Raw genomic sequence first — 16,335 nt, 5'->3', positions numbered from 1 at the left:
CTGAGCAGACTGGAGCGTAAGCAAGGTGTGTGTGCAGATGGCTCTGACTTAACACCTACTTCTCTGACACCCACTCCTGCTGCACTGCTGCCCTCCATCCGTCCACACCCATGGCCTCATGGAGTTTCCTAGGATCAGGTCCTGAGAAAGAAAAAGCTCGTCCCTGGTTTACACTATGATAGGTCTGCACAATATGTTGACTGATGGCTGCCGCATTGGATGCTGCAAACGCAGTGTATTTCCATCATTGCAGCAAGTTCTATTAGACACTGCTGGCTAGATTTTGCTCATTGTATTCCTCGTGGTGTATTTAACATGTTCCTCTGCCCTCTGTATTTCCTGGGGCTGGATCTAGATGTTTAATCTACTTTGGGTTTGTTTTTTTGGCGAGACTACTTCAAGGATCATATGATTCTCTTTAATTAGGAGGCACATAAGGCCTGTTGTCCCTCAGGATCAGCTGCTGATGATCAGTAATAGGTCCATTATTCCATTAGACGTCACAAAATACTAATATTCTAATTTTGTCACTTCTTCTTCATGTATTAGCTAGAATACTTCTATAAAGAACCCTTCCACTCGTGTACCCTTTAGAGGTACTGGGCAGGCAGCATTCATACCTGGTTCTTTACTTTTCTTTTCAAGATTTCCAAATGAGTTTGTTCACTAACATCTTGCAACAGTCACTAAATAATTTCTTTTGAGCATCACTGTAAACTCATGAATGTAAATTTATTTTATGTGTTTAGATCCATTGTGTTTTCGGTTGTGTTTTTGGGTTTCTTTTTAACGCTCAGATTGTCTCACATTTGACCAGTGCAACTGCTACAAGTTGGTTTCTGAATACTTTTGACATCAGCCTCTTTGGTTTCCTTACTCGCGCATGTGACAAGCTGCTCCAGGCTTATCTTGTACATTTTGTTTTCTATCCCAGACTTGGAAGCAGCCATTTCCCCAAAGGGCTTTTTTTTTTTCTCCCTCCAGTGGGAGATGGTCTTTGAAAACCACACTTTGCGTGCTAATTTCCCCAGGGTTTATCAGTTTCTAGATCTTTTCAATGTCATCTCTGAGAAAAACAGAGAGAAGAAAAAGACCAGCACCCCCATGAAATACACAGATAGAAATGTGAAAAGACAGTTCACAAGAAAAAGAAATGCTGGTGTCCCTTAACCATATGAAAAGATACTCAACTTTGTTTGTAACAAGAGAAAATTAAACTAATTCTGACGTACAATTTCTCATCTCCCATACTGACAAGATCCAAAAGTTTGAGGGACACACTTCCTTAACCAAGGCTGGGCAGAAACAGGTACTCAAAGTTTGCTGTTGGCGATGCAAACGAGTAAAGCCCATTTGGAGGGTAATTTGTCAACATCCAGCAAAGTGACGTAGGAATTTACCTTTTGAACCAACAGTCCGACTTTCTAAGAATCTACCTCAAAACACTCTGGCAAAAATATGAAAAGACCTGTGCATAAAACTACTCACTGCAGCACGAAAGATTAGAAACCATACAATGTAAGTGAAGACCTGATCCCTCTACACAGTGGGGTGCTGTGCAGCAATGAAAAGGAATAAGGATGATTCCTATAAAGGCTATGAAGTGATATCTAAAATATATCGTTACACACACAAAAGAAGAGATGGAGAAAAGTGTGTAGAGTATGCAACGTTATGTCCATGAGGAGGAAGGGCCTCAAATGGACATGTACAAAACACATGTTGTGACATAATAAAACATATAGAGGTGGCTCTTGGTGGACGGATTCAGGATGGAGATTGGTCACCAGAAAGTCCAAGCCATGATTAGAAGTTTGGGACTTTCAGCCTCACCCACTTCCCATCCTCTGGGGAGGGCAGAGGGGCTGGAGATTGAGTTAATAATCGATCATGCCTACATCAGGATGCCTCCATGAAAATCTCTGAACTACAGATTTGGGGAAATTTCTGGGTTGGTGAATGCATCCAAGTCCCAGGAGGGGGATGCATCCCCAGCTCCATGGGTCAGAGGTTCCTGCACTCGGGACCCAGCTGCATCTCATCCTCTGTACGTCTCCCAGCTCTTCATCTGTATCCTTTGCATCCTTTACGACAAACCACTGAACACAGTAAATGTTTCCCTGAGTTTTGTGAACCATTCCAGGAGGTTATCAATCCTGAGGGGATAGTGGGAACCCCTGCCTTTGTAGCCAAGGTGGACAGAAGTATGGATAAATTTGGAACCCGTTACTTGCGACTGATGTCTGAAGTGCATCTACCTAACTCCAGGTAGTTAGTGTCAGACTTGAGTTAAATTATAGGACATCCAGCTGGTGTCTAGAGAGTTGGAAATTTTGTTGGTGTGGGAAAAAAACACTGACACATTTGGTGTCAGAAGTGTTGTGAAGCAACAAGGTCATACTGTAGAGCACAGGGAAGTATTTTCAGTACCTTGCAATGGCCTATAATGAAAAAGAATATGAAAAGGAATATATATACATCTACCTAAATCACTATGCTGTACACCAGAAATTAACACATTGTAAATCTACTATACTTCAATTTTTAAAAAGGAAAAAAAAAAGAAAAACAAGCAGCTCACTTTCATAAAGTTCTTGTGGATATGTGAAGATAATATTATTTTAAAAGAAAGATTGTGGGAAGGAAGGTATAGTTCAGTGGTGGCGTGCGTGCTTAGCGTGCACGAAGTCCTGGGTTCAACCCCCAGTATCTCCATTAAAAAAAATGGAATAAAATAAAATAAAACCAGTATACATTGCTTTTAAAAATTTTTAATGAAAGATTATAATTAAGCAAGACATGTTTGATGTGAATATTTCTTAAATAACCAAGTTTCTGTTAAAAAAAAAAGAAGAAGAAAAAGTGTTGCGTAGAAAAACAATTTTCCTTTAATATGGCATCAGTGTTTAGTCAAATCTAGAAAAATCCGGGACTACTTCCTTAGTCCTGAAACGGCTAAGGAAGAGCATGTCCCTGCCGGGGGTGCCTTGCTGAGAGCAAGTAAACTTGAAGCCTGTGGTGTTCGTTTTGCTACTGTGGGGAAGGAAACTGCTTGGAAATGAAGCTGACTGGGAGAGGCAGATGGTAAAGACAGCCTCACCTGCAGAGATGAGACCATGAGTCTCAAGGAACAGGGTATCAGGCAAGTCTGCACCATTTCAGACCCTCTTCCAGAGGTGTCCTGAGCTAAATTAAGCAATTTTGGAAGCAGTTCAGTTTCACCACAGTATCCTATTAAAAAGAACTATGATGGGGAGGGTGTAGCTCAGTGGTTGAGCACGTGCTTAGTATGCATGAGGTCCTGGGTTCAATCCCCAGTACTTCCTTTAAAAATAAACAAGCAGGCAAATAAATTAAATAAATTACCTCCCCCCAAAAATTTTTTTTAAAAAGAGGGGAGAGGGTATAGCTCAGTGGTAGAGTGCATGCCTAGCATGCGCAAGGTCCTGGGTTCAATCCTCAGTACCTCCATTAATAAATAAGTAAATCGGCGGTTCCATGGTGGAATGGTGAGCACTCTGGACTCTGAATCCAACAAACAAACAAACAAACCTAATTACCTCCCCACCTCAAAAAAAACATAGTTTTCTGACCAAATAATTTTGTGATCATTGGATTTTTGAGCAATTATTTAAGGTTAGTCTTTTAAACAGGGTAAAATCATGACTCTCATAAAAATATAAAATAATAATAGGTCAGAGGTTTCATTTAACTCATCAAATTAGAGAACTAGTAAGATATGACAATTGATATAAAGGATAATTCAAAAAAACATGTATATAAGTAGTCGGGAATAATGAACTTACAAACTGATGCAAAATTGGAAGAACACAGGGCGAGAAGGAATTCAGTTGCATTTCCATATGTCAGAATTTATTTGCACCTCTAAGGACAAGAATCATTTGTGTTGCTATCAGTTATGTACAATTTATGGATTTACAAAAGAGCTCAAAGACAATGAAAGTCACAGATACTCCATAGAATTAGATAACCCAGCAGGGTGTGTTTAGATAATGTCTGCCTGTTTTTCCATTGAAGACACCCACAAACTACTTGCTCCATTTCAGTGTCTTTCTTGTTTTCCCCTACATTGTCTAGTTTAACCTCCTTATTTCACAGATAAGGAAAAGGAGGTTTACGCAGACTCACAGTATGGAGTACAAACTCCTGTTTCCTAGCAGAGAGGGAAGGGGGAGGGGCAAGACAGGGTAGGAGATTAAGAGGTACAAACTACTATGTATAAAATACATAAGCTACAAGGATATATTATACAGCCTAGGGACTATAGCCAATATTTTATTATAACCATAGGTGGAGAATGACCTTTAAACATTGGGAATCACTATGTTGTACACCTGAAACTTATACAATATTGCACGTCAACTATGCATGAATGAAAGTAAATAATTTTTAAAAAGAAAAAGGAAACCTAGACGAAAACAGCAGTTGTTATGAGACATTTGCCACAAAGAAGGGCAATCCTGTCAGAAGCTCCAGTCACTTGCTTCTCCAGGACAGTGCTGGACCTCTGCTTCTGGCCTGCTCAGATCCTCCCCCCGCCCCCCCCCCCCCCCCCCCCCCGTCACTGTGTTCCTTTGCTTCTGCGTAGACTCTGACCCCTCCCCTTGACCTTTTCTTGTTAATATCATCAGTCAGCCAGCCTCCTCCTCACCCTAGGTCAGGGGGACAGTCTAGTTTGCCTGGTGACTTCACAGAGCTAAGCTCAGCCACTGTCATTTTATTTGCCAAACTCTGGATAAAGCGAAAGTATTTGCATATGCAAATTACTACCCACAGATAAGCCTGAGGTTTGTGATCAGAAAACAAGAATTTTTTTTAATCCCACAACCAAAAGTAAGTTAGCACTAAGTATCTTTTCACACCTTGCTGGTTTCTCACTTTGTGTTTCCTCTCAAAATAGTTAAAGGGAATACAAACTAGCAGAGGACACCCACATTAGATAGCAGCACTGCCATTTCTCACTGACACTGACCTGTCAGTCCCTCCCTCCCCTTTCCCTACTTTAAATCCTCTGCCTCCTGTAATATTCTGCCCACACAAAGTCTTTCACAGAGTGGCCAGGGTACAGTACAGAGCCTTGACAATACTGCTGGCTGAAAATGCTTTGAATCAAGAACGGTAGGGCTATGAAATGCAAATCAGAACCACAATGAGCTGTCACCTCACACCTGTCATCAAAAAGTCTGTAACAAATGCTAGAGAGGACGTGGAGAAAAGGGAACCCTCATACACTGTTGGTGGGAATTTAAATTGGTGCAACCACTGTGGAACACAGTATGAAAGTTTCTCAAAAAACTGAAAATAGAACTACCATATATATGATCCAGCAACTCCACTCCTGGGTATACATCTGAAGTAAATGAAAACACGAACTTGAAAAGATACCGGCACCCCAATGTTCATAGCAGCATTATTTACAATAGCCAAGGTATGCGAGCAGCCCAAGTGTCCATCAACCAATGAATGGATATATATATATATATATATATATGAATATATATATATGAATATTTATTACTCAGCCATAAAAAGAATGAAATCTTGCCATTTGCAAGACCTGGAGGGTAATGAAATAAATCAGACAGAGAAAGACAAATACTGTATGTTATCAGTTATATGTGGAATCTTAAAAATAAAACAAACAAATGTATACAGCAAAACAGACACAGACTCACAGATATAGTGAACAAACTAGTGGTTACCAGTCAGGAGAGGGAAGGGGAGGAGGGGCAAGATAGTGGTAGGGGACTGAGAGGTACAAACTACTAGGTGTAAAATAAGTGACAAGGATATGTTGTATGGCACAGAGAATAGAGCCAATATTTTACAATAACTCTAAGTGAAGTAAAGTCTATAAAAATTGTGAATCATTATGTTGTACACCTGAACTAATATAATATTGTAAATCAACTGTACTCCAGTTAAAAAAATTTTTTTAACGGTAGGGACATGAAATAAAGCAAACTATCTTGACAGAAAATCAGATAGCAAGTATTGTCCATTTGTAAGTGCAGTGGGACAAGATGTCAGGAGAGCTGGGTCTGATTTCCCAGCATTTGCTGCAAGTGAGCAAAGTCCAGCTGCATGCAGGTTTGATGAAATATGGCTACAATCACCAAAGGAAGTTAAACAGTAGCAAGGAGCCAGAACAATCAAAGTTATCTACAGAAGAAAGTATCTGGATTTACTTCCATTTGCATTACTTGCTATAGTGTGGCCCTGACCTCCTTGTACTGCCTAAGGAAAAGGATGTGTGGCCCTATTTTCCATCCTGTTTTCTTGATAAATGAAAAGACAAAGGTGGACAGTATCCCTTCTAGTTTGCAAAGCTCTGAGACTAACCCAGCTGGACTGAGGAGAGGAGACGTGAGATTGGTGTGCACCAGAGTCTCTGGTGGTCCAGACAGAGACAAGCCACAGAAGAGTCATTTCTACAGAAAGACAGTGGCTGATCCATATAACAAGTACATGCGTTCACAAGTACAGACTGAATGGAGGAGCAGTCTCACGATACGGTGACCTGTGTATCTCATTCAGCCAAGCTCTTTAAATTCATATTGGAACTAGACCCACAATGTTTAAACTTGACACTCCAAAGGGAGGTGTTATCTTGGTCAGATCACATGTTCTTAAAGCAAGCACTCCTAAAAATATGGATCCTAAATGTAGCATAATTTGTGGTCAGGTGCCACCTAGTGGTAGGTGGTAAATTGATCTTCTTTATCCATTCCTCTGTTGATAGACAAGGAGGATTCTAGGTTTTGACCCTGAATGCCTGCAGCCAGGTCATTCATCTGGTCGAAGGATCTGCTGGATGATCCCAGAGACTCCGGGGCACTGAGCCTTGTCCTACATGCACAGCTCTGAGTTCAGGAACATTGGGGACCAGGCTGTGTGTACCTGAGGTCCAGCAGGGTGATGACCAGTCTTGCTGAGAGTATGTAAATGGTCCCCCATGGTAAAACCGCATAGCGTTTAGCCCTGGATTGATGAGGGTGACCTGGTCCAACACGTACGAGGTACACTTACACACAGGAGGCTGAGCTGAGGAGGGGAACTCCCTGAAGGCCAAATGTGACCCTGGATACCCAGAGGTTCCCAGCTGCACCTCATCCCACCAGCTGCACACACATCTATGGTGAGATTTTTGGGGTCTGAAGCTTGCACTTCTCTCCATCTGATCCATGCTGCTGACTGACTTATTTCCTGAGCAGCATTATTCATCATAGCCGAAAAGTGGAAACAGCCCAAATGGACATCACCTGAGTTACTAAACAAAACATAGCAGTATTTACATACAATGGAATATCAGTCCGCCATGAAAAGGAATGGAATAGTGATATATGCTACAACATGGATGAACTGTGAAAACATCTGCTAGTGAAAAAAGCCAGTCACAAAAGGCACACATTGTTTGATTCCCTTTATACAAAATGTCCAGAATGGGCAAATCCTCAAATGGTCAATTTGAGACAGAGAGCAGATTAGTGATTGCCAGGGGCTGGGGAATCGGAGGAATGAGGAGATACTAATAATGGGCACAAGGGCTCTTTCTGGATGTGATGAAAATATTCTGGAATTAGATAGTGGGGATGGTTGCACAACTTTGTGAATATACTAAAAATCACCAAACTGCACACATTAAATGGATGAATTGTATGGCGTATGAATTATATCTCAATACAAATATTTTTCTAAAAAGAAGCAAGGAAAACAAAGAAGCTGATGAACATAAGGGTATGTCTCAAACACATACGCAACGACAGGTAATTGGGGGACTAAAAGCACAGCAGGGGTATATGATGGACAGTCATCAGGGTTGTGTGCTCCCACGGGCACACATGAATGATTTTAATTTCAAAAAAAAATTAAGGACTGCAGTTCATTAAAATATACTGAATAGATTAAAAAAAATGAGTTCAGAATAATTTTTTGAGAAAAGAAATAGTCCTGAAGATTGCTGAGACATCAAGTTAACTCCTTGGAAAATTGATAATCCTAGGGAAAGAACTAAACATTCATCCTGCCTTTCTGATACAAACTGAATTTCAGTGTAACCAAATATCCCTGTGTACAAAGGAATGTTTTCAGTGCAGAAGAATTCTAGCTAGGGCTGGGACCAGGGTAAGGAGAGGGAGGTGCCTAGGGAATAAAATGTATGGAGGCACTCAGTCCTGATTCTAGTCATCAAATAAATGCAAGAGGGTCCAAATCCGAAAACTGTTCCAACCATTAGTGCAATAACTGGTTAAGGCAATGGTTATTAGTGCTTCTAAAACCACTAGGAGAAGGGCTGATCGGAAATGCATAAAAATCAGGCTGTCACTCTCTGAACCCACGGATCAATTTTAATGTCACAAAAAATGAGGCCACAAACATTACGTGCTTCTCAATGGGGATGCAAAAAGTACGCAGCACTGCCTCGGAAGGATTCTCAGGAAAGGAAGAATTTGAGTCATAATGTAATCAAGCCTTTAAAACTGATCTCCAGCCCACTGGGAATATTGTGCCTAAAGGAGGCAGTCCACAAGGAAGCAACATCCCAGACCTCAGAGGAGGGATCTTATATTGGACTCTAATTTCATCAACAAGTAAACAAAAAAAAATTACGGGGAGGCGGCTGTTCTAGATTGAGAGAAACATAAGACTTAAAAGACTTATCAGAAACACAAGAGACATAATCAAATAAAAGGGACCTTGTTCGATCCTGATTCTAAACAGAAATTACAAAAAGAATTTTTTTATACAGTGGAGGAAATTTGAATATGGCTTGGTAATTGAATGAGATTAAGGAATTATTTTGAATTTCGTTAGATGTGATAATGGCACCGTGGGTATGCAAGAAATATTTGGATATTTCTTTCTGAGTTGCATACCAGAGTGTTTAGAGGTGAATGGTATGATGTTTGGGACTTGCTTTAAAATACTCTAGCGACAAAACACAAGAAGGGGGAAGAGGTTGATGAAACAAGCTTATGAAGAAATGAAGCTCAGGGATGGAGTCATGGGATTTGTTATACTTTCTACTTTTGAGTATGTCTGAAAAGTTTCACAACAAAAATTCAAGAAAAATGAGTACATTATTATTCAGCTAAATCCCCCCTTATAGTATGTCTCCTAGAGAAGCTCTCGTAATTGTATACAAGTTCAAGAATAGGCCCTGGAGCTGTGTCTGTAAAATGAAAATTGGAAATGACTGAAGAGCCCATCAATAAAAGAAGAGATAAATAAATAGTGATAATGTGATCCGAGATTGTCCCATCAGCAGTTGTTCCTGCTCCTCCTGGTTAATAAAATCCTGATGTTTTCTGGATACATTGTGATGAATCCAAGGCATAAGTTGGAATCGCCTTTCTTTTGCCAGTAATTGATCCAGTGGTGGGCAGGCAACCAATCTGACCGACGAGAACTACAGGGAGAAAGTTGGTTCTAGGAAAGACTCGCCATACTGCATCGATTCCAAGACGCACATCGATTTTCGTTTCTGAAATTGGCAGGCTTCTCACAATTGGCCGTCTGTCAGATGGCGGTTGTGGTGTGTTTGTCACTACCCGTGTGTGTGTGCAAACTTGGTCTGAAAACCTGCTATGGTGCAGGAATAGCTCAGTGGTAGAGCACATGCTTAGCATGCATGAGGTCCCAGGTTCAATCCCCAGAAACTCCATTTAAAAAAAAAAGGAAAGTAAAAACCTGCCATTTGTGACATCTTCTGGTAAGATTCAGAAAGTGCCAAATTAAAGCCTGCAGAATGGGCCTTTTTGAGACAACGGTGGTGATGCTGTGGGAAGATACTACACTGTCAGTGTTCCTGGTGGCGCAGAGGGTGACTTCTTGGGGGAGAGCACAGATGTGGAAGGCACTGAATTGAAAAGTAATTTAGAGTGGAACTCTGGTGAGAAGATGTTCTGAAAATAACCAATTTATTTCATTTCTGTTTTCCTGTTTTCTATACTCAAGAGTAATATATAATGTAAAAAAATTCATGTCTAGATCCAAAAGAGCTATTTTTAAGCATAAAGTAAAAATTCTAAGGGATAAGAAAGCATTAAGTCAGTTTAATTATCAGCAGTTTTTATTTTTAGTAGTCAAAAAAAAGTGTGACTTACAATTGATAGCATCTTGCGTTTGATGAAATATGGTGCCTATTTGTTAGAGAATGAGGCTAGAAAAGGAAATTTTTTGCCCCCTTCCTCCTCTTCCTGCTTTGGATATCATGAGGCAAGGGAATGATGCTCAGAGCTGAGGCAATTGTCTTGGGACCACAAGAGGAAGACAGAAAGAATCCCATGGATGCCAAATTGCTTCTTGACATTGCTGGGTCATTGAGATAGTGATGGAACAGTCTACCGCAGATTCCAGTGAGAACTTATGAATGCCTATATTAGTTATGAGACTTTTATGTGGGGATCATGCTACAAAAGTATAATCATTTAGTGAAATACCTAACAGTAGTCAAAATAAACTACACGTGTAATTTAATACAAACATATATATTTAATGTAAATATTATATATTATGAATATATATTTCGATCTAAAAAATATAATGTTGAGTTAAAAAATCATTTCAGAAAGACACTGTCAGTATGACATTTATGTAAAGTTGAATGAATACAAATAAATGTTGTTTATGGGTATATTATGTTTTAAACATAGACTAGAAAGACACCATCTTCAGAATAGTGGCTACCTCTGGGAAGGGAGTAAGGGAAATGCAATCAATAAGGGAACATAAACTTGACTCATCAGTACCAGTAATGATTTTCAAAAGAAATACCTAAAGCAAATGTGGAGAACATTGACATTTGTCAAATCTGAGTGGTAAACAAACGTGTCATAATGTATTCTGTACTTTTCTGTGTTCTGAAATAACTCATCACGATGATGATAAAGATTTAATTACTCAAATTTTCCATATTTATAGTTGAAATAATCTCGAATTCATGTTTCAGAGAGTAATAGAAATATTTTTAACATACATATTTTTTCCTCCCTTATAAACTGGAAATCTCCTCTAGAAGATGCCAACATGTCATTAAAACAAAAACAAAAACAAAAACAAAAACAAAAAAAAAACCCTCTACCTTGGCGGTTTGACATAGAATATTCCTGAAATCACTAGATACAATTGTGAACATCTCACGTATACTATTAAGATTTCTATCAACAATATCTTGTAGTTGCACAATAGTGGTTTAGAAATAATGATAAAGACAGACTTTGTAGGATGTTTCTAGAAGGAATAAAAAACCTCTTTTCAGGAGGGCTTGGGATGAGACAGGAGACCATCTGGGTTGATATGTTTTTCCTAAGTCTTTTGCCAAAGGATTTATACAGGTCAGAGTCTAAAGAAGAAAACAGAAACCACTCTAAGCACTTAAAGCAAATGAGAGAAAAACCGGAGGGGATCTAATGCAGGGAGCTGGACGGAGGTGAGAATCAGGCAAGAGAGGCAACGCAGACCTTCGCACAGTCGGAGGCTACTACCGCCCTCTGCTGGAGGAGGAAGGGAAGGAAGGAGGAGTTGTTCCTGGAGTCCAGGGGTCATTGAGCAAAGCCGGAACCGCCAGGAGCCTGGTGAGGGATGAAGCCCTTATCAGAAAGACTTGACTGAAGCCAAGAAGGAACGGGAGAAACACTCAGGTTTCTCTGATTTCCCAACAGTGCTTCCCATTGGCTGGACTTAGCCAGAGATCAACTGACGTGGGAGACTGGGAAAGCCAGCCTAGGGGAGTCAGGCTTGTCACAGAGAGCAGAACAGAGCAGGGTGAAGAGGAGATCGAGATCGGAGGGCGGAAAGGATCCACTCCACTAGTTATAACCTTCAGGAGTTATAGTGAAACTTTTCGGTTGCTCATATTTATTTTATAAACAGTTCTCAATTTCTGTATTCCTAGAGTTGTCAGATTTATGGGGGGAGAAAACCAGGATGCCAGCTGAATCTGAATTTCAGATAATGCAATATTTGGAACATACTTACAACAGAAACCTTTATTATGTATCTGAAATTCAAGTTTACCTGGCATTCTGTATTTAAAATAGTATCTTGTATACTGTATACCAAGAATAACTCTAAATGATACCTGCTTTAAAGCCAAAAGGAACTTGTACATTCAACTATACAAAAAAGAAAATTTATCCTAACTTATGCATCTGTTAAAGATCAAGAGGGACTATTTTGGAGAATTGGATGATACCACCGCATTCCAAATATTCAGGGGACATTGCCTTTAAATATGGGGCCCGGCATAGGCTGAACCAAGTGAGGCTCTTGCCTTGGGTGCAAAGTATAACAAGGAACCAAAAAACCCCCAGCTTCAAGATAAATAATATCTTAATACAATATCCTTTAAAATAAAAATTAATGCCAAAAATCCACAGAGAACAAAATTTTCAAAAAATTTTAAATGCCAGGTTCAGGAGTTTTACTTTCTGGAGCCTCAGTTTCCTCATCCATAACATGGGTTTGACTATCCATATCAAAGGATGTTGAGGACAAAAAGAGATAATCATTGTGAAACCTTTTTATGAAACTGTGAAAGACCATACAAAAGTGAGGATCAACACCCCTGAAACACTGAGGAATTATCATCATCTTAAAGGCATCATACCTCATAGATACTGGAGTGCTTACTCAGCATCAGTAGAATGATGCTATTTGAAGACAGTATTTAGAGATTACAATTGGTGTGTTCCCCAGTAGTGTAATAGAAGATACGAAAGTTATTAGTACAGCCTCTGGCAGTCAGGAGAGTCTTCTTGAAAAAATGATGCTCATGTTTCTAGGCATGGAGATGGCACATGTGTGACAAAGGAGGGTGTATGTGCAATGGAGGCTGAAGAGGGCTGATAGGCAGGTAATAAAGGGCCTTAAAAGTTGTTTTAAGGAGTTTGGACTTGCTGCTAAGAGCAATGAATTGTTGTAAATGGATGTGGACATGATTGGATTAGCATTTAAAAAATCTCTGGCCAAATGAAGGCATTCGGGAGGGAGAGAGACTCGATGAGAAGTTTGCTGCAGCACTTGTCTCAGTGAAAGATGATGGTGACTTGGGACTGGAGTGGCAGGGGGAACGGAAGGATCCACCATACTAGGGAGTTAGAATCCACAGACCTTGGTTGATTGGTTGAACCAGATGGGGAATGAAGACTTGGGAGATGGTGTTTCAGTTATCTACTGCTACACCACAAAGCATCCCAAAGTTTAGTAGTTTAAAAGAACAGGTTGTATATCCACATGCAAGAGATGAAGCTGGACCCATAACTCACATCATAGATAAAAATTAACTCAAAATGCATCAAAATCCTAAATGCCAGAGCCTAAAGTATAAAATTCTTAGAAGAAAACATGAATAAATCTTCATGACCTGGTTTATTAGGTATAACACCAAAAGCAAAAGTATGACAAAAGAAAAAGTAGATAAATTGCACTTCATCAACATTAAAAACTTTTGTACTTCAAAGGACACTATCAAGAAAGGGAAACAACAACTCACAGATGGGAGGAAATATCTGCAAATCATATATCTGATAAGAATATGAATTTTACAATTCAACAATAAGAAGGCAAGTAATCCCATTTAAAAATGGTCAAAGAATTTGAATAGATATCTCTCCAAAGCAGATATACAAATGGCCATTACGCACCTGAAGAGAAACTCAGCCTTATTAGCTGTCAGGGAAATGCAAAACAAGACCACAAGGGGCTCACATTCCACTAAGACAGCTATCATCAGAAAGACAATAGCAAGTGCTGGTAAAGATGTGGAGAAATTGGAACTCTCATACACTGCTGGTGGGAATGTAAAATGCTGCAACCACTTTAGAAAACAGTTTGGCAGTTCCTCAAACAGTTAAACCAAGAGTTACCATATGACCCAGCAATCCCACTCATAGGTATATATCCAAGAGAAGTGAAACATATGTATAGACAAAAATGTGTACATGAATGTTTACAGCAACAGTATTCATAATAGCCAAACAATGGAAATACCCAAATACTTGCCAATTAATGAATAGACAAAAGGTCCCATATTGTATGATTCCACTTAGATGAGATGTCTGGAACAGGCCCTCCACAGAGACAGAAAACAGATTCCTGGATGGGGGTTGGGAGGAATGGGGAGTGACTGCTATTGGGTACAGAGTTTCTTTTTGGGGTGATGAAAATGTTAGATATTGGTAACATTTGCACAGCTTTGTGAATATACAAAAACCAAAGAAACATACCCTTTAAAGGGTGAATTGCATGGTATATGAATTATATCTCAATTTTTAAAATTAGATACAAAAAAACCCCAACAACAACTTACTATTTTTCACCATTCTGGGGGTTGACTGAGTAGTTTTTCTTCTTCATATGATGTTAGCTAAGATCACTCATGTGACTACACTCAGCTGGCAGTTGGGTTGGGCTGGAGAGTTCGAGAAAGCTTCATTCTCATGTCTGGAACCTTGGTGCTGGCTGTCAGTTGGGGCATCTTGGATCTACTTCACATGGTCTCTTTCCAGCAGGACTGCCTTACAGCATGGTAACTGAGTACAAAAGGGGAAATGTGGAAGCTGCCGTGCCTTTTTTCAAAAAAATTCTTTTTTAAGTGGATGTACTGGGGATTGAATCCAGGACCTTGTGCATGCTAAATATGTGCTCTACCACTGAGCTATACCCTCTCCCATGCCATCCCTTCTAAGGGCTACACCCAAAACTGGCTCCACATCTCTTCTGCATTCTGTTGGTCAGAGCAAGTCACAACTCAGATTCAAAGGGAAAAGAGCAGCATGATCATATCGGGTTGGGAGTAACTGATGACAGCCATCCTTGGAGATAGTCTTCCGTAAGTGGCAAGGACCACATCCAGTTGGAGGTGCTGTGGGTGCCCAGTGGTACCATCAGTAGCTGGAGGCAAAGTGACTCGCTGTGGTTGGTGACAGAGCAAAGTCTCACTGAGATTTTCCACCTCCCACTTCTGAATTAACTCTTCTCCATCACTGAGGTCAGCCTGGCTGTGAACAAGAGAGAGCTGCCTACATTGAAAGGTGAGAGACCCAAGATGTCTTCAAAATAGGTAAATTCAGGAACCTTCAAAGCTGAATGTCATGGTTAAAATAATAGTCACTTACTAGTCTTGTTACCTGGGAATGTGGGTTAATATCTGTGCCCCGTTTTCCTTATCTATGAAATGGGGTTCAAGAACCAACAGGTATGATCATGTGTGAGAAAGTGAAAAATGGCTCTGCTGATAAGCTAGGAGACTAAGAGAGTAAAAGAACAATTCTGCCAGCAGAACATTCCCAGATGGACATAACATTCATAGAATGTGAAGATAGTCAGAGATGGTTACACCACGATTGTGCATGGGACAAGGCAGAAACAAAGCTCTCCACAACCACAAAAATGAGGGAACACCCCCTTCTTCTGACATGTGTGGTGCCACCCCTTTACCAGTGACAATTCTAGCCTTGCTTTAATCCTCTGACCTCCTAGATAAAAGCTAAGACACTCAATCCCTGAATTGTCTATTTCCCGACTGTATCCAATCCAAAATTGCCAACCCCCCCAAATTCCCTAATCCCGCTTTAAAATCATCCAGCAAAAGCCGAAATTCTGTAAGTTTCCTCCTAACTCCTTTCTTATTGAGATATAGTGGCAAGATCAAGAAGCACTTCATGTGTCTTTTTATGTGGGCTCTGACATATTCATCAACATAGAAAACTTACGGTTACCAAAGGGGAAAGGGGATGGATAAATTAGGAGTTTGGGACTAGCAGATACAAACTACTATATATAAAATAGATAAACAACAAGGACCTACTGTATAGCACAGGGAACTATATACTCCATAGCTTATAATAACCGATAATGAAAAAGAATATGAAAAAGAAGATACATGGGTAACTGAATCACTATGCTGTATACCAGAAACTAACAACATTATAAATCAACCTCAGTGAAAACAAAGGACATACTAGAATATTCATGTTGGTCTTATACAATATAGACAAAATACCCAATTTCTCAACAATAAAATGAATACATAAGTTACGGTATATTCACATAATGGAACATTACATAACAATGAGAAACTAACTTCACTCAACAATGTGGATGAGTCTCAGAAAGTTGAGCAAAAGAAGCGATACTCTAGAGAAAATATATTGCATGATCCACTATTATTATGTTTAAAAGCAGGTGAAACTAATCCATGGTGTTAGCCGGGGGTTAGTAATTACCCTTGTGGAGGGAGGGGAGGAGGCAATGGCGGGGGAGGCTTCTGCTCTGAGGAAAGCTTCTGCATGCAGGCAATGTGCTGCCCTT

The sequence above is a fragment of the Vicugna pacos genome, chromosome 17, assembly GCF_048564905.1.
Source record: "Vicugna pacos chromosome 17, VicPac4, whole genome shotgun sequence".
NCBI classification, from domain to species: Eukaryota; Metazoa; Chordata; class Mammalia; order Artiodactyla; family Camelidae; genus Vicugna; species Vicugna pacos.
The sequence above is the reverse complement of the archived record's forward strand: the minus strand, read 5'-3'. Positions refer to the sequence as shown.